Raw genomic sequence first — 18,748 nt, forward strand, 5'->3', positions numbered from 1 at the left:
TAAATGAAAAAAAAAATTACTGTTTGTGTAGTGTTCAATGTTTGTGACACATGACTTGCGCGCTTGTTGTACTAGTTGAGATTGCTGTTAGCCTCGATCGTTTCACGCAGGGGAAAAATGTCAAAAAGACAGGAAAGTTTGCTTAACTTTTACAAATACGCTGGACAGTCAGATCCCAAACAAGCAAACATCGTTTCCGCTGATCAAAAAGGAGACCACGGTGGACACAGTAGCCTAGTATCGATATCTCGTTATTTCGACATAATAAGGGGACATTCTAATCTGCATTAAGCCACATTAAGCGTTCTTATAATGGTTTTCTATGGGAGGAAAATGCTTAACCGTTCATATTATGGGCTCATCTGATTTTTTTGTACATAGCATAGCCTATTTGTTAGGATTTTAGTATCATAATTAGGCTAATAAATGCACGCACAATTATCCGTGAACTTGATTTGAACAAATGCCTTTCAACTTGTGTGTGCAAAATTCAGAATTAAACTAATGTGCAGAAATTTGTACAAACAGAGAGTAGGCTATGTAGGCATACTATACTGTTTTAGCCATTAAAAAAAGCGTGTTTAATATTTGTTAAAATATTATAATGATACAAATGAATGTGAACTAGTTCGTTTTTAGATAAGTGAACTTTAAAAAAAAAAAGAACTATGAACATGAACTAGTTCATTATCATCTGTGTGAACTGAAGTTTGAGCTAGTTCTGTTTAAGTATCAACTGGCACAACACTGGTCGTGAATGACATTTTAATGGGAAGAGACTCTGGGAAATGTTTTGCTTTTATGATGCTTGACCTGAGCGCAGCTTTTGACACTGTTGATCATGGCATTTTATTAGCACGTCTAAGAGATGATGTTGGTATAAATGATGTGGCCTTGAAGTGGTTTGGTTCCTACCTAAGGAACAGAAAATGTTCAGTTAAGATTGGAGATTGTCTTTCTGACACTGTGGATGTTTTGTGGGGGTCCCTCAGGGATCTATTCTTGGTCCAACCTTGTTTTCTCTGTATTTGTTGCCTCTGTGGTCTATTTTTACATGCCACAATAATAATTACCACATCTATGCAGATGATTTGCAATTATATTTTTCTTTGTATAGGCGTGCTGCATGGGACAGCTTCAACATATGCTTAAATGAAGTGAAGGTATGGCTTGCGAATAATCTTCTGCAATTAAATGAGAATAAAACTGAAATTATAGTAAAGTCAAAGTCACCTTTATTTATATAGCGCTTTAAACAAAATACATTGCGTCAAAGCAACTGAACAACATTCATTAGGAAAACAGTGTCAATAATGCAAAATGATAGTTAAAGGCAGTTCATCATTGGATTCAGTTATGTCATCTCTGTTCAGTTAAATAGTGTCTGTGCATTTATTTGCAATCAAGTCAACGATATCGCTGTAGATGAAGTGACCCCAACTAAGCAAGCCAGAGGCGACAGCGGCAAGGAACCGAAACTCCATCGGTGACAGAATGGAGAAAAAAACCTTGGGAGAAACCAGGCTCAGTTGGGGGGCCAGTTCTCCTCTGACCAGACGAAACCAGTAGTTCAATTCCAGGCTGCAGCAAAGTCAGATTGTGCAGAAGAATCATCTGTTTCCTGTGGTCTTGTCCTGGTGCTCCTCTGAGACAAGGTCTTTACAGGGGATCTGTATCTGGGGCTCTAGTTGTCCTGGTCTCCGCTGTCTTTCATGGATGTAGAGGTCCTTTCTTGGTGCTGATCCACCATCTGGTCTGGATATGTACTGGATCCGGGTGACTGCATTGACCCTCTGATCTGGACACAGATTGGATCTGGTGGCCACGGTGACCTCGGAACAAGAGAGAAACAGACAAATATTAGCGTAGATGCCATTCTTCTAATGATGTAGCAAGTACATAGGGTGTTATGGGAAGTGTTTCCGGTTCCGGTTTACCTAATTAATGCAGCCTAAAAATCCTTTAACGGATTTGGATATTAAAAGCATATTAGTATGTTATGTGTATGCCAGGTTAAAGAGATGGGTCTTTAATCTAGATTTAAACTGCAAGAGTGTGTCTGCCTCCCGAACAATGTAAGGTAGGTTATTCCAGAGTTTAGGCGCCAAATAGGAAAAGGATCTGCCACCCACAGTTGATTTTGATATTCTAGGTATTATCAAATTGCCTGAGTTTGGAGAACGAAGCGGACATAGAGGATTATAATGTAAAAGGAGCTCATTCAAATACTGAGGTGCTAAACCATTCAGGGCTTCATAAGTAATAAGCAATATTTTAAAATCTATACGATGTTTGATAGGGAGCCAGTGCAGTGTTGACAGGACCGGGCTAATATGGTCATACTTCCTGGTTCTAGTAAGAACTCTTGCTGCTGCATTTTGGACTAGCTGTAGTTCGTTTACTAAGCGTGCAAAACAACCACCCAATAAAGCATTACAATAATCTTTCCTTGAGGTCATAAATGCATGGATTAACATTTCTGCATTTGACATTGAGAGCATAGGCCGTAATTTAGATATATTTTTGAGATGGAAAAATGCAGTTTTACAAATGCTAGAAACATGGCTTTCTAAGGAAAGATTGTGATCAAATAGCACACCTAGGTTCCTAACTGATGACGAAGAATTGACAGAGCAGCCATCAAGTCTTAGACAGTGTTCTAGGTTATTACAAGCGGAGTTTTTAGGTCCTATAATTAACACCTCTGTTTTTTCAGAATTTAGCAGTAAGAAATTACTCGTCATCCAGTTTTTTATATCGACTATGCAATCCATTAGTTTTTCAAATTGGTGTGTTTTACTGGGCCGCGAAGAAATATAGAGCTGAGTATCATCAGCATAACAGTGAAAGCTAACACCATGTTTCCTGGTGATATCTCCCAAGGGTAACATATAAAGCTTGAAGAGTAGCGGCCCTAGTACTGAGCCTTGAGGTACTCCATACTGCACTTGTGATCGATAGGATACATCTTCATTCACTGCTACGAACTGATGACGGTCATATAAGTACGATTTAAACCATGCTAATGCACTTCCACTGATGCCAACAAAGTGTTCAAGTCTATGCAAAAGAATGTTGTGGTCAATTGTGTCAATAGAGAGATACACCCACGATCAGATGATAAGAGCAGATCATTTGTAACTCTTGTAAACAAACAGTCTACGGGAAATCTGTTTGTGAGTGAGGATTTTGCTCCCAATATAAATAGTTACGTTAGGAACCGGGGTGTCATTTTTGACATAGAACTTTGCTTTGACCGATAAGTAAATGCTGTCGTGAAATCATCCTTTTATCAATTAAAAAAGTTGTCCAAGCTGAAATCTATTCTTTCCAGAAAAGATTTAGAATCTGTTGTTCATGCTTTTATTTCTATACTTGGGTTTGAATGCATCATGTATAGCTTGCCTTCAGTATGTTCAAAATGCTGCTGTTAGGCTTTTAACTGGCACTAAGAAGAGGGATCACATAACACCTGTGTTAATTTCTTTACACGTGCTATAACTGGTGTTATATAGGATAAAATATAAGGTCCTGATTATTGTGTATAAGGCCTTATCATCAACAGGCTCTTGACTACATCAAAGCTATGATGAGCCCATACAAAACATCTCGCTCTTTGAGAGCAAATGAGCACATGTTGTTGTATGTTCCGCGATCACGGTTGACTTCTTTAATTATGACTTGGACACCTCCCTCTCCAAGATACTTTGAAGGACCTATCTAATAGGTAAGACTCAAACCACCGTCCAAAGATGGCGTCAGGTAGAGCAGGTGCAGCTATAGCTCTCTTAGCATATGGATTAGTTTTAACTTTCCTAAGACCAATTAGTACCAATACATTTTTAAATTGTGTTAAATTTAATCCTCAACATCACTATGGGAAATTACTCCCGAACAACATCGACTTTGGATACGGGAGGCATGTTTTAGCAGTGACTTTTATTTTTCCATCCTTATACTATCGGGTGAAGAAACACTCAAATCCGCCTGCTCGGCTTCGACATAGTGATGCGTTAATTATTATATTCTGTCTACTATTATCCGGAGATATTCATCCGTGTCCCGGTCCTTTTCACACTAAAATGGAACAGGACATTTCCATCATGGCGGATACGATACACACTTCAACTGTCTCACAGGTACGCACTTGTTGTGGCGAGTTATTGCGTGATTACACCCAACCAACTAACCTCCCTTTTTCTGGCGCGGCTGGCGTTGCCGTGTTTGTTCGGGGCGTTGGCGCTGGTGTCGGGGCCGCGGGGTCTGGTGTTGGTCCGGCTGGGCTGTCGCCTGGGGGTGCCTGTCTGTGTTCTGGTCCGTGCTGTGTTGGGGCGGACCGGGAGGATCGCGTCTCGGAGGGTGCTGCTGTGGATGTCGGGCTTGCCCGGGACGTCGCTGCTGATGTGGGGTGTGTGGAGTTCGGGCGGCCCGCTGATGGCCGGTTCTGTGGCCCGCCTTGTGGTCTTCGGGGGCTGCAGGGAGCGCAGTTGGGCTCAGATGCTCCTGTGGGGATCTTTGGCTCGGCGGGGTTGTCGGTGGGCTCGCTCGTGTCGGCTGAGTGCAGGAGTGGAGGAGATGCCGATCCGCGGAGGACTTCTGATCTCATTGATTTGAACTTAACATTAGATAAAATACGTGGAGTCGGGACAAAGATAAAAAGTGTAAATAAGAGAGTTATTAATCCAGCAATCTTAAAAAATAGAAAATGGAAAATATTCCGAACCCTTAATCAATCTAGAATAGTTTGGGATCCTAAAGCTAAAATGAAGGGTCTCTTAGGTGGTCATCTAAACATAAGAAGTATTAGATCGAAAATTGATCAAGTTCATCATCTCTTACTAAACTCAAATTTAGATTTCCTTTGTTTATCAGAGACTTGGCTTAACGAAAATGTTTCTACTGCATTAATTCAGGTGCCTGGTTTTAATGTTTTTAGAAAGGATCGAGAAGGTTCCAAGGGTGGTGGAGTAATGATATATATAAAGGATAGTATTCAGTGTAACGATATCAAGTGGGTGAATTGTGAGGAATTGGAATGTATTGGTTTGAACATTGTCTTATCTCCACAAATGTCGTTTACTCTCATTGTAATCTATCGTCCCCCCTCTTCTAATTGCAGTTTCTATGAAAATTTTGATACTTTACTGAAAGAATGTAATTTCAACAAGGAGGTAATAATTATGGGTGATTTTAACATTAATTGGGAAGATAAATCTACCAGGAAAAATCTTAAGCAGATTACTGACAGTTCTGATCTTAAACAATTAATTAGTGGACCTACACGAATAACTAATTCTTCTAAAAGTCAAATTGATCTGATATTTACTAATAGACCTGAGCGAATTCTGAAATCTTTTAATATGTTAACTGGTCTGTCTGACCATAATATGATTCTGGTAACTAGGAAATTAACTAAGAAGAGGTTTAGCCCATTTGTTAAAAAATGTGAATTCTTTGGGATACCAAAGTATAAACAAGAAAATTTTAAAGGTGCTATTCAGCAGATAGAATGGGGTAATCTATTATTGGGTATTGATTGTGAGGAAGATAGTGAGATTTTTACAAAAAGATTAGGAAATATTATTACTGATTATACCTGTAAATTTAATCATAGAAAGAAAAAGAATATGGTCCCGTGGATAAATGTAGATATTCTGAATGTGATGAAAGACAGGGATCATGCTTTGAAAACCTCACTTAAAACTAAATTGAGTAGTGATAGATATCGATTTACTATGTTGAGGAACTCTGTGGTAAAGAAATTTAAAAAAGCTAAAGCCGATTTCTTTCTCACTATGATAGAAAAAGCAAGAGGCAATCCTAGAATTATTTGGAATCAGTTAAAAAAAATAACAGGCCAACAAAATAAAGATAAGAAAATTTTAGAACTTAAAGTACAAGGAAAATTAGTAAATAATACAGCTGAAATGGTAGAGATTTTTAATTATCATTTTGTTGATTCCGTGGAAACTATTACTCGTTGTTTTCCGCCTGCGTATACTAATGTCTGTCCAGTTACAACAGTGGAGCCTGTTTTTACAATAAGGTCTGTTAGTGACTCTGATGTTATGAGAACAATTAGATCTCTTAAGTCATCTAGAGCAAAAGATAAATATGGTATGGATGCTATTATGCTCAAAGAATCTAGTTGGACTCTAATTAAACCTATCAGTAAAGTTATTAATCTTTCAATTTCACAGGGAAAATTCCCAAGTGTTTGGAAGTCAGCAATTGTTGTTCCAATATTCAAAAGTGGAGACCCCCTTTCTATTGATAATTATAGGCCAATTAGTATATTACCCACCGTTTCTAAAATTATGGAGAAACTAGTTGCAGAACAGATTAGCAGTTATTTGAGTAGTAGTTCATTTTCAATGCATCCAATGCAGTTCGGTTTTAGAGCAAAATATTCCACGGAAACCGCAAATTGTTTTTTTATAGAAAATATTACAACTCTATTAGACAAAGGTGGTGTAGTTGGAGCAGTGTTCCTTGATTTAAAGAAAGCTTTTGACACCGTTAATCATAGAATCCTTATGTCTAAGTTAGCTTGTTTTAATTTCTCATCACATACACTTAATTGGATAGAGTCATATCTATCAGATAGATCTCAATGTGTTAGACTACACAATCACCTATCTAATGATTTAGGTATATCAACTGGTGTTCCGCAAGGATCTATCTTGGGTCCAATGCTTTTTGCTATGTATATAAATGATTTTCATCTTTCATGTCCTGGCACTAATATACAAATGTATGCAGACGATACAGTGATTTATATACATGGTAATAGTCTGACACAAGTTGCAAATGAACTTACGAATTCTATGGTTAATGTGTCGGCATGGCTAAAAGAGAATTGCTTGCAACTAAATGTGTCCAAAACAGTGTGTATGTTTTTCTCTAAGTCTAACAGTATTATTAAAGAGCCGGATGTTTATGTGTCAGGGGTGAGGCTGCAGGTAGTGCCACAATATAAATATCTGGGAATACTGATTGATTCTAAACTTACATTTAAAGCTCACGTAAAAAAGGTTTGCAAGCAGGTTAAGTTTAATCTCTATAATTTTAAGATTACTAGAGATAACATGTCATTAGAAGCAGCTAAGATGTTTATGTACTCTATGGTTCTCTCTCACATGACTTTCTGTTTAACCACTTGGTCTCAGGCGAGTTCAGTGACTTTAAAACCATTGGAGTCCTTATACAAACGTACACTCAAGGTCCTTGATAAGAAATCGGTATATTCTCATCATTGTCCAATACTGGAAAAATATAATTTATTAAGTTGGGAAAACACGATTAAGTATGCAAATGTATGCTTGATGTATAAAATTATTTATGGTTTATCTTCTCCCCCTCTTGGTCAGCTAGTTCGTATTAGAACAACTGATTATCGCTCTACAAGAGGTGCATTAAGACAAGACTGTATCATACCACTTAGACGAAGTAAATTTAGTCAATCTGCTTTTTCTGTTAAAGCTGCAAAAGAATGGAACACTATTCCAACAACTATAAGAGATCTAGACACTTATGCTTTATTTAGGGCTCAATTGAAGAATTGGTTAATCAGTACTCAGATCTGTCATCACTAGAATCTTATATCTGCGTATTAGATATAATATTGCTTAAAATATTATTACATCCTCTTATTGTTTGTATTTTGTTGCATTGTTTTTAATTGATCTTAAATTGTTTAAATAGATTTTTTTATTGTATTGTGTAATTATTAAAATTTCTATTATGTATTCTTAATCATATTTTGTTTAGGTTGACTTGTAACATCTTGTCCAGGGACTACGGATGAAAAATAGCCCTTGGCTAATTCTGGTACATTTACAGGAATGTTTTTATTAATGTACAATGTCCCTGTCAAACTAAATAAATAAATAAATAAATAAATAAATTGAAGTGTGGTTCCTGAGATGCCTTTTGCCAGTAGGGTTGATAGGAGGATCTGGTGGTTAACCGTGTCAAAAGCAGCGGACAGATCAAGCAGGATAAGTACTGAAGATTTGGATTCCGCTCTTGCCAGTCTTAAAGCTTCAACAACTGGGAGCAAGGCAGTCTCAGTTGAATGTCCACTTCTGAAGACAGATTGGTTGCTGTCAAGGAGGTTGTTGTGTGTGAGAAATTTAGAGACTTGGTTGAACACAGCTCGTTCAAGTGTTTTTGCAATGAAAGGAAGAAGGGAAACTGGTCTTTAGTTCTCTAAAAGAGATGGGTTGAGGTTGGGTTTCTTAAGTAGTGGAGTTATACGAGCCTGTCTAAATGATGAGGGAAAAACACCAGTGTGGAGGGATGTGTTGATGATGTGAGTGAGTGCAGGAACAACTGCAGGAGAAATGGCTTGAAGGCGATGAGTTGTAATAGGATCAAGCGCGCAAGTAGTAGGGTGATTAGAAAAGATGAATTTTGAGACTTCTGCCTCAGAGAGTGAAGAGAATGATGTAAATGAGTGTAAGTTTGCTGGTGATATGAGCTTGACTGATTGTGGTGTGGAAAATTGTGCACTAATGTGTTTAATTTTATTAATGAAAAACGTTGCAAAGTCGTCAGCTATTAGAGATGAAGCAGGAGAGGGAGGAGGAGGACAAAGAAGTGAGGAAAATGTTTTAAAAAGCATGCAAGAGTTAGACGGATTGTTAATTTTGTTATGGTAGTATGTCATTTTAGCAGTGGAGACATTAGCAGAGAAAGAAGATAGGAGTGACTGATACACATTAAGGTCAGTAGTATTTTTGGATTTGCACCACACCCTTTCAGCAGCTCTAAGCTTAGAACGGTGTTCGCGTAGAACATCAGATAACCAAGGGGCAGAAGGGGTGTTACGGGCTGGCCTGGAAGATAAGGGGCAAACAGTGTCTAAACAAGATGTAAGAGTGGAGCAGAAAGTATCAGTAGCACTGTTAGCATCAAACGATGCTAACAGTTCAGGGGAAGGAAGTGAAGATGAAACCATTGCAGATAGCCGGGAGGGTGAAAGTGTGCGTAGGTTACTTCAAAAGATGACATGTGGAGGGGTAAGTGATGTGTCAGGGACCATGTTGAGGTTAAGAGTGAGAAGGAAGTGATCTGATGTGTGCAGTGGAGTAACCAGAACATGATCAGTAGAGCAGTGTCGTGTATAAATAAGGTCCAGGTGGTTGCCTGATTTGTGAGTAGCAGTAGTTGACACTCGGTTGAGATCAAAAGACGCAAGCAGAGTGTGGAAATCAGCATACAGAGGTTTATCTAGATGGATGTTGAAATCTCCAAACATAACTAGGGGAGTACCATCCTCAGAAAAGGTTGAGAGCAACACATCTAATTCATCCAGAAAGTTACCCAGTGGTCCTGGGGGTCGATAGACAACTACAAAATGTATTTTAGAAGGGTAGGTAACAGTAACTGAATGAGATTCAAAGGAGCTGTTGATACCCAAAGATGGTAAAGGATTAAATTTCCAATCATTAGAGATGAGCAGACCAGTATGTCCACCTCTTCCAGTCAAACGGGGGGAGTGGGAAAATGAGAAATTATTGGAGAGTGCTGCAGATGTAGCAGTGTCTTCTGGTTTGATCCAGGTCTCTGTTAGGGCCATGAGATTAAGCTTTGAATGACTAATAATAGAAGTAATGAAATCGGCTTTGTTTACAGCAGACTGGCAATTCCAGAGACCAATAGAAAAAGAAAGTAGTGTATTAGCAGATATAGGCAACGTGTGCAGGTTGTTAAGATTGCGCTGTCTACATTGTGTGATGTGTGGTTTGCGAGTGGTAGTGATAGTAGGGATCTGGAAACACATAGTAAGATTTGGTTATATACAAAAAAACAACTGAAACAGAAATGAAACAAGGAGAAGGAAAAAGAGATTAGTCAAAAAACAATACTTATATTCCCTGCCAATGTCCCTGCCCGGTGGAGTCGCACGGTAGGGTCGATGGTCTTTACACTCTTCGGTCTTCACACGAGGAGGGCTTAACTAGAGGGCTGCCACGACCGCTGCCGCGGTATACTAATCTTTTTTAAACCCGACAAAACGGAAATTGAATTCAGCTGAACGTACTTTACTGTTTATCACAACAAAGGTCTGAGCAAGCGCACAACACTGACAACGTATGCGATAGAGTACGAGACCAAACTCCTGAGAGAGATCCTCTTTTTAGACTCGCAGTACACACTGCATGAGTCTCAGTGGTTGTCACATCTATCTGTTTCAAATTATTTGTTTTTTCTTTTTTGTTTTTTTGTTTTGTAAAAGATCTTGCTCAGAAATTTGATCAAGGGAACTGGACAGAGAAGACTGGGCATGATATTGTGGTGAATAATATATTGCATAATTACATATTCCAATGAAATATGATTGCCTGTAATCTGTATTTCATATACAAGATGTGACAGAAGACAGCAGCTTTGATCTATCAGTCATGTTTTATGTGTACTAATCTTACCCTATTTTTTTGTTGATTATAGGGCTTGCCACGCCAGATCTGTGGGATTTTTATGCTTATGGTAAAGTGTCCTTTGTGTGTGTGTGTGTGTTTGTGTGTGTGTGTGTGTGTGTGGAAACCATTTGCATGTTTCTGTCAACACTGTAAATAAAATGTTTTCCTTCTTTTCTGTTTCAGTATAAACTTTCCATTGTGACAAGCACAGGGTTTCAATTCCAGGAGGTGAGTTAATTCAAAAATATTTATAAGGATGAAATTAATGATTTAAATGTTTCTTATATATGTATACTTGTTTAGTAAAGTAAAGAGATACATTAAAAACTAAAGACTCTGCTCTTAACTATATTAACTTAATATTACAACCCGAATTCCGGAAAAGTTGGGACGTTTTTTAAATTTTAATAAAATGAAAACTAAAGGAATTTCAAATCACATGAGCCAATATTTTATTCACAATAGAACATAGATAACGTAGCAAATGTTTAAACTGAGAAATTGTACACTTTTATCCACTTAATTAGCTCATTTAAAATTTAATGCCTGCTACAGGTCTCAAAAAAGTTGGCACGGGGGCAACAAATGGCTAAAAAAGCAAGCCGTTTTGAAAAGATTCAGCTGGGAGAACATCTAGTGATTAATTAAGTTAATTGATATCAGGTCTGTAACATGATTAGCTATAAAAGCTTTGTCTTAGAGAAGCAGAGTCTCTCAGAAGTAAAGATGGGCAGAGGCTCTCCAAGCTCTGAAAGACTGCGTAAAAAAATTGTGGAAAACTTTAAAAACAATGTTCCTCAACGTCAAATTGCAAAGGCTTTGCAAATCTCATCATCTACAGTGCATAACATCATCAAAAGATTCAGAGAAACTGGAGAAATCTCTGTGCGTAAGGGACAAGGCCGGAGACCTTTATTGGATGCCCGTGGTCTTCGGGCTCTCAGACGACACTGCATCACTCATCGGCATGATTGTGTCAATGACATTACTAAATGGGCCCAGGAATACTTTCAGAAACCACTGTCGATAAACACAATCCGCCGTGCCATCAGCAGATGCCAACTAAAGCTCTATCATGCAAAAAGGAAGCCATATGTGAACATGGTCCAGAAGCGCCGTCGTGTCCTGTGGGCCAAGGCTCATTTAAAATGGACAATTTCAAAGTGGAATAGTGTTTTATGGTCAGACGAGTCCAAATTTAACATTCTTGTTGGAAATCGCGGACGCCGTGTCCTCCGGGCTAAAGAGGAGGGAGACCTTCAAAGAAACAAATGTTAATGATAAATCCCCTGTTATGTTTGTACTGGCTACTGTATACAGGCCACCAGGGCACCATACAGACTTTATTAAAGAGTTTGGTGATTTTACATCCGAGTTAGTTCTGGCTGCAGATAAAGTTTTTATAGTTGGTGATTTTAATATCCATGTTGATAATGAAAACGATGCATTGGGATCAGCATTTATAGACATTCTGAACTCTATTGGGGTTTGTGACGAGTGGGGCGGGGCCGAGGGACATGGGAGCGAGGCCGGGGGAGTGATTGGAGATGAACTACACCTGTTCGTCCCACCGGTCTCGAGGCCCATGGAGGAGATGGAAGGATATAAAACTGGAGCGACGACAGTGAAGGACGAGAGAGGACCAGGCCTGGGCTTTTAGTTGTGTTTTGGTTTTTATTTTATGCGCACCAGTCGTCCGTGAGGGGCTGGTGCGCTGTTTTGTGTTTATTTTGTTATTAAAATGTTTTTGATTGTCCGCCGGTTCCCGCCTCCTTCTTCCGGAAGAATATGAAGGTTTTATCATTACAGTGGTGCCGAAACCCGGGAGAAGGAGGGACGCGCTGCTGAAGATCCCTCGCCGCTGTGGTGAATCCGCGGTGCCAACGAGCTGGCGAGGAGTGTGCCGCCATGGACGCTCGAGGCGGTGGGCTGGAGCGAGTTGCCGGGGACGGGCGAGCTCGCTACCGGCCGCCCACGATGTGGAGGGACGGCTGCCTTCCGTGAGGGAGCGGAGGAGTCGGCGCCGTTCGCCAGGTGGCCGGAGCCTGCTGCCATCCGCCGGAACGGGGAGGAGCAGGGAACGGGGGACTCCTGCCGGCTGCCCAAAACCGGAGGAGCCGTCGCCGTCCACCGGGCGGCGGAGGAGTGTCGTGCCGTCCGCCGAGGGCCGTCCAGTGCCACCGCCAGGCACCGCGGAGGAGATCGCCCAGCTGGTGGAGGGCCGAGCAGCGGTGCGTCTGGGAACCAGAATTTTTTTTTTTTTTTTTTTTTCCTCTCTCCCCTCTCTCGTCTCTGTCGCTCCTCCTTCCATCTCCTTTTCTCTCGCCTCGTCTGTCCTACCCCCAGGTTCCCGCAGGTCCCCGTGAGCGGCCCCCCCCGGAGGGAGGGGGGGGGGGGAGTAGAGCGCAGTCTCGGGAGTACCCCCCGGCCTGCGAGGGGCGATGGGGGTATGTGACGAGTGGGGCGGGGCCGAGGGACATGGGAGCGAGGCCGGGGGAGTGATTGGAGATGAACTACACCTGTTCGTCCCACCGGTCTCGAGGCCCATGGAGGAGATGGAAGGATATAAAACTGGAGCGACGACAGTGAAGGACGAGAGAGGACCAGGCCTGGGCTTTTAGTTGTGTTTTGGTTTTTATTTTATGCGCACCAGTCGTCCGTGAGGGGCTGGTGCGCTGTTTTGTGTTTATTTTGTTATTAAAATGTTTTTGATTGTCCGCCGGTTCCCGCCTCCTTCTTCCGGAAGAATATGAAGGTTTTATCATTACAGGGTTAGACAACACGTTTCAGGACCTACTCATTGTCGAAATCATACTCTAGATTTAATACTGTCACATGGAATTGATGTTGATGGTGTTGAAATTATTCAGCCAAGTGATGATATCTCAGATCATTATTTAGTTCTTTGCAAACTTCATATAGCCAAAATTGTAAATTCTACTTCTTGTTACAAGTATGGAAGAACCATCACTTCTAACACAAAAGACTGCTTTTTAAGTTATCTTCCTGATGTATCCAAATTCCTTAGCATATCCAAAACCTCAGAACAACTTGATGATGTAACAGAAACTATGGACTCTCTCTTTTCTAGCACTTTCAATATAGTTGCTCCTTTACGCTTAAGGAAGGTTAAGGAAAACAGTTTGACACCATGGTATAATGAGCACACTCGCACCCTAAAGAGAGCAGCCCAAAAAATGGAGCGCAGCTGGAGGAAAACAAAACTAGAGGTATTTCGTATTGCTTGGCGGGAAAGTAACATATCCTACAGAAAAGCATTAAAAACTGCTAAATCCGATTACTTTTCTTCTCTTTTAGAAGAAAACAAACATAACCCCAGGTATTTATTCAATACAGTGGCTAAATTAACGAAAAATAAAGCCTCAACAAGTGTTGACATTTCCCAACACCACAGCAGTAATGACTTTATGAACTACTTTACTTCTAAAATCGATACTATTAGAGATAAAATTGCAACCATTCAGCCGTCAGCTACAGTATCACATCAGACAGTGCACTATAGACCCCCTGAGGAACAGTTCCACTCATTCTCTACCATAGGAGAGGAAGAATTGTATAAACTTGTTAAATCATCTAAACCAACAACATGTATGTTAGACCCTATACCATCTAAGCTCCTGAAAGAGGTGCTTCCAGAAGTCATAGATCCTCTTCTGACTATTATTAATTCCTCATTGTCATTAGGACATGTCCCCAAAACCTTCAAACTGGCTGTTATTAAGCCTCTCATCAAAAAACCACAACTTGACCCCAAAGAACTAGTTAATTATAGACCAATCTCGAATCTCCCTTTTCTGTCCAAGATACTAGAAAAGGTGGTATCCACACAATTATATTCCTTCTTAGAGAAAAATGGTATATGTGAGGATTTCCAGTCAGGATTTAGACCGTATCATAGTACTGAGACTGCTCTTCTTAGAGTTACAAATGATCTGCTCTTATCATCTGATCGTGGGTGTATCTCTCTATTAGTTTTATTGGATCTTAGTGCTGCGTTTGACACAATTGACCACAACATTCTTTTGCATAGACTTGAATACTTTGTTGGCATCAGTGGAAGTGCATTAGCATGGTTTAAATCGTACTTATATGACCGCCATCAGTTCGTAGCAGTGAATGAAGATGTATCCTATCGATCACAAGTGCAGTATGGAGTACCTCAAGGCTCAGTACTAGGGCCGCTACTCTTCACGCTTTATATGTTACCCTTGGGAGATATCATCAGGAAACATGGTGTTAGCTTTCACTGTTATGCTGATGATACTCAGCTCTATATTTCTTCGCAGCCTGGTGAAACACACCAATTTGAAAAACTAATGGATTGCATAGTCGATATAAAAAACTGGATGACGAGTAATTTCTTACTGCTAAATTCTGAAAAAACAGAGGTGTTAATTATAGGACCTAAAAACTCTGCTTGTAATAACCTAGAACACTGTCTAAGACTTGATGGTTGCTCTGTCAATTCTTCATCATCAGTTAGGAACCTAGGTGTGCTACTTGATCGCAATCTTTCCTTAGAAAGCCACGTTTCTAGCATTTGTAAAACTGCATTTTTCCATCTCAAAAATATATCTAAATTACGGCCTATGCTCTCAATGTCAAATGCAGAAATGTTAATCCATGCATTTATGACCTCAAGGTTAGATTATTGTAATGCTTTATTGGGTGGTTGTTCTGCACGCTTAGTAAACAAACTACAGCTAGTCCAAAATGCAGCAGCAAGAGTTCTTACTAGAACCAGGAAGTATGACCATATTTGCCCGGTCCTGTCAACACTGCACTGGCTCCCTATCAAGCATCGCATAGATTTTAAAATATTGCTTATTACTTATAAAGCCCTGAATGGTTTAGCACCTCAGTATTTGAATGAGCTCCTTTTACATTATAATCCTCTACGTCCGCTACGTTCTCAAAACTCAGGCAATTTGATAATACCTAGAATATCAAAATCAACTGCAGGCGGCAGATCCTTTTCCTATTTGGCGCCCAAACTCTGGAATAACCTACCTAACATTGTTCGGGAGGCAGACACACTCTTGCAGTTTAAATCTAGATTAAAGACCCATCTCTTTAACCTGGCATACACATAACATACTAATATGCTTTTATTATCCAAATCCGTTAAAGGATTTTTAGGCTGCATTAATTAGGTAAACCGGAACCGGAAACACTTCCCATAACACCCTATGTACTTGCTACATCATTAGAAGAATGGCATCTACGCTAATATTTGTCTGTTTCTCTCTTGTTCCGAGGTCACCGTGGCCACCAGATCCAGTCTGTGTCCAGATCAGAGGGTCACTGCAGTCACCCGGATCCAGTACGTATCCAGACCAGATGGTGGATCAGCACCTAGAAAGGACCTCTACATCCCTGAAAGACAGCGGAGACCAGGACAACTAGAGCCCCAGATACAGATCCCCTGTAAAGACCTTGTCTCAGAGGAGCACCAGGACAAGATCACAGGAAACAGATGATTCTTCTGCACAATCTGACTTTGCTGCAGCCTGGAATTGAACTACTGGTTTCGTCTGGTCAGAGGAGAACTGGCCCCCCATCTGAGCCTGGTTTCTCCCAAGGTTTTTTTCTCCATTCTGTCACCGATGGAGTTTCGGTTCCTTGCCACTGTCGCCTCTGGCTTGCTTAGTTGGGGACACTTCATCTACAGCGATATCGGTGACTTGATTGCAAATAAATGCACAGAGATGACATAACTGAATCCAATGATGAACTGCCTTTAACTATCATTTTTGCATTATTGACACTGTTTTCCTAATGAATGTTGTTCAGTTGCTTTGACGCAATGTATTTTGTTTAAAGCGCTATATAAATAAAGGTGACATTGACATTGACATTGACCTTCCAGCATGTTATCAGCGTTCAGTTCAAAAGCCAGCATCTCTGATGGTATGGGGGTGCATAAGTGCATACGGTATGGGCAGCTTGCATGTTTTGGAAGGCTCTGTGAATGCTGAAAGGTATATAAAGGTTTTAGAGCAACATATGCTTCCCTCCAAACAACGTCTATTTCAGGGAAGGCCTTGTTTATTTCAGCAGGACAATGCAAAACCACCTACTGCAGCTATAACAACAGCATGGCTTCGTCGTAGAAGAGTCCGGGTGCTAACCTGGCCTGCCTGCAGTCCAGATCTTTCACCTATAGAGAACATTTGGCGCATCATTAAAAGAAAAATACGTCAAAGACGACCACGAACTCTTCAGCAGCTGGAAATCTATATAAGGCAAGAATGGGACCAAATTCCAACAGCAAAACTCCAGCAACTCATAGCCTCAATGCCCAGACGTCTTCAAACTGTTTTGAAAAGAAAAGGAGAATAAAATATTGGCTCATGTGATTTGAAAGTCTTTTAGTTTTCATTTTATTAAAATTTAAAAAACGTCCCAGCTTTTCCGGAATTCGGGTTGTATAAGTAGACACCAATAATTTGTTATTCAATACTTTAGATTAATCTTTATGTTAATGTTTAAAAGGTATGGCCAGAGGTTTGCCTTCTGAGCTTGTTACAGGGAACCCTTCAGCCAATATTCACAGTGCCAAGGAAGCATGCCATCACTGAGGAAATTCCAGACCACATGCAGGCTGTCTTTAACTGCACTGCAGAAGAAAAGAGACTGTAGAACTTCATTGTACATTTTACAGCATTTGGTGGTACTTAGACATTTTCGACATTATAGACTCACATTAAATAAATCAACCAGGGCTTTTTTTTAAGCTTTTTTTATATTTTTTTAATTGTCAATTATGTGGTTGATTGCTTCAAAAACTACCTTAGTTTTGCTCGTTTCTCCAATTCTGCATATTTTAGCTTTGAAATCAGTTGTATTTACTATTTCTGTGAAGTGGAAGAATTTCATAGGGTTATAGACAAACAATTGAGAAAAGACGGTAGACCATCCAGGTGGTAGGTAATGCTGCTGTATACATCACAATGTGTACTTTATTGACATGAATGCTTCCAGAACCTTTGTTCCCACAATGTTAAATAATTTTTTTCCAAATCTTTGAACAGTTTGCAACATGAATTGGATTAAGATTTATATAACTATTTTTGTATTGTATATGTGTGTGCTCTGTGGTCACTAAGATCTTTTAAATATGAAATGTTAAATTAGACAGTAAAACATGTGGTTCACATCATGATCAAATTTGTTTTTGTGTGGGAATAGAAACAGAAATAGAAATAAACAGAAAAAAAGAACGAGAAACCAGGTTTATCAAACTGCACTGTTCATTTTGTTTGAATATTGCGATTGTATGATTTTGTTGGCTTGGACTGAAATGGTGACTATGATGTACTGAGCTTCACGTAACCAGCTGTGTTTGGACTCACCTGGATAAACCTGTTGGCAACATGCTGTTTTGTTTTTTTATTCAGTTATATTTTTTATTGTGATTTTAATTGGAGCTTCCAGCAAGAAATACAAAATACAAGAAATTCAAACATTTGGACTTCACCATGGCAAAAGACCTTCCAGCTGAACTGTTAAACTTAAAGCCCTGTCTACCTCTTCCTACTTATGTTTTGGAAATGCTGCGATCACTGCATCTTCTCCACCGACCCAAATATGTTCATCGGGGATCCCGCCAGAGTCTTCATACAGCTGGTGCCGGAGTAAACGCAGTTTGATCGGAAAGGCGCGTGGAGTTTGTTCCGCTAATCTCTCCTATCCTCATAAATCTACTGCATTGATTGGAGGTGTCCATCTTTAAAAAAAATCAGGTTTGCACATCTGAAAACTATAAACAATGAAGTGGCTTCAATCTATGACATTATTGTGGACAAGAATCTGGACTTTCTTTGTCTCTGTGAAACATGAAATCGCATATTTGAATCTTAATATGCGTGTCTTACCAGGCTACACTTACATTGATCAACCACTAACCACAGGTAAAGGTGGCGGTCTTGCTGTTATTTATAGATCTGATGTCTCCATCACTGAAGTTACACTACCTTGCTTTTATTCACCAATTCTTGTCTTAAATATTTACCTGTCTCCAAAGGAAACACTGCATTTATCTCTGAATTATTTTTAGCTTTTGACACTTGTCAGTGTAATTTGTTCAGCTGTTGTTTTAACTGGTGATTTTAATCTCCTTATGGACAATCAAAATTGCAATAATACTGTTTGTTTTATGGAAATATTAGAATATGTCAGAATAAAGCTTCTACAGGACCTTCAGGACCTGCATAATTGAAATACAAATCAAAACACTCTTTCCAAAGGTTTATTTTTCACCATTTCAGTTAAATGTCAATCTTAATTATATGTGTATG

The sequence above is a fragment of the Carassius carassius genome, chromosome 11, assembly GCF_963082965.1.
Source record: "Carassius carassius chromosome 11, fCarCar2.1, whole genome shotgun sequence".
In the NCBI taxonomy this organism is placed as follows: Eukaryota; Metazoa; Chordata; class Actinopteri; order Cypriniformes; family Cyprinidae; genus Carassius; species Carassius carassius.